This window comes from Sinocyclocheilus grahami, unplaced genomic scaffold, assembly GCF_001515645.1.
Source record: "Sinocyclocheilus grahami isolate Dianchi unplaced genomic scaffold, SAMN03320097.WGS_v1.1 scaffold2627.1, whole genome shotgun sequence".
Taxonomy (NCBI): Eukaryota; Metazoa; Chordata; class Actinopteri; order Cypriniformes; family Cyprinidae; genus Sinocyclocheilus; species Sinocyclocheilus grahami.
In genome coordinates this window covers 40,780-42,606 of record NW_015507806.1, presented here as the reverse complement: position 1 = coordinate 42,606, position 1,827 = coordinate 40,780, and positions in this window count along the sequence as shown.

Sequence of the window (1,827 nt, the reverse complement as noted above, 5' to 3'; positions counted from 1 at the left end):
ACACCTCAGAAAGGCAGAACAAGCCTCTGGTTCCATGGCAACCAAGGCTGATATCACTGGTTATATTGCCCAAAGGAATGCGGACAGAGAAATTCACTCATTTTCCTCATAGGAAAGACACATAATGCCCAGAGAATTTGACTGTTCTCTAATTAATTCATAGGAAAACCTTTCTTTGAATGAACACGCATATCCCCTGGGTCATTGTGTATACCATTACTGTTCTTGTATATTGTCTGTTGTAGTGTATGCTGTTTTATGCATGTTATGATAGACCACTAGTTAATATAACCTCGCCTATATCATGTTTGGTCTCTATGAATTAATCTTCGGATGATCTAATTGAGAGTGCATATTACATGCTGATACCTATGCAACATATTAATGTTCTAAGAATCTTTACTAGTTAGTGCATCAACACCCAAGCAAATTACATATGCGAAACACCATGCTTGGAGACAAAGAGTCATAAAACTCCCCAGTATTTCCAACCTCCCGCTTGGAATTTCAGCTTTTCTCATTGGACAAGCCCATCTTGAGAGGCGTGAATCTTGTCAGACCTTAAAGGTCTCACATCAGTGACCCGCCTTCAGTCTGTGGTTCTGTTAGATTCTGAGAAGATGAGGATGTGAGCTAGAACGCTCCTAAGGACACCCTAAGTTCGCACCAGGCTTCGGACTTGACTTTCAATTCACCAAAATCCTCTGACTCAAACTGGTTCTTTTCATCAACCAACTTCAGCAAAGATCAACTTGAACCTTCAGATTGCATCAGGACTCTCTTTCAGACAGACAAGACGTAGACTTAGTCTTATTAATTGATACATTAAGTATCATTTGCACCTTTTTACAAAGGTGTGTTTGAACTAAGAAACTGATGTTTCCTTCAGGCTGTAGATCTGCTGAATATCAAATGGTACCATAGCTTCATTTATTTATTTCTCTTCTCTTTACTGCCTAAGCTTTAACCCTTTTCCTATACCAACTGTATGCGTGTGTGTGTGTGTGTGTGTGTTTGTAGTTAATAAAGTCTTACTTGTATCACACGTGACATTGTTCTTTGCTCATAACTGGAGTCCCTAATCATGCAGATTTATGCTACATGCTCTGAGTAGTATTGTACAGTAAGAAAGTTATTTTCCTTAACCAGGAAATTAACGTTTTTAGAATTAACAGACAGTTGACAATGAGAGGTCAAATGAATGCTTATAGCGGATCTAAATATTTATAATTAATTATAACTAGTTATGATTAATTATTCATATTTCCCCTTTGAGCTGATTCGCTACATGGAATATAAATACAGTATTTATTGTGATTAAGCTGTAGCGTTTGTGTATTTAGACTACTGTTTTTCATACAAATACCTAGAACCCATACAGTTATATTTTTACCATCGTATTGAGGTGCTATATGTGTGGTTTTAACTGTGGTTATCATGATCTAAATGTATGATACTATGGAAGACCAAAGGTTAATTTTAATAAGATTATAGTTCTACCCCATTAGAATATTCAAATTTTACCCTTTAAAAACAAGGCTGTTAATTTTTTTTACAATTTTTACAGATGTTACTGTTTTTGATAATGAACATAAACTTACATCTGGATCCAAACTCAAGCTACTGTCAGCATTTCTAAGAGACAAGAAAATGTAACATTATTAATATTGCAGCCTGCACGGCAAACTGTGCTGAAGATGCGTGTCAAAGACAGGAACACAAACCTGCTTCATGATTTATATATCACTCATTACAACATGCAGAGACAAAAAAAAATTTTTTTTCTATTAAGATATTTATTTTGTTAAGGAAAATGAGTGGAAAAGT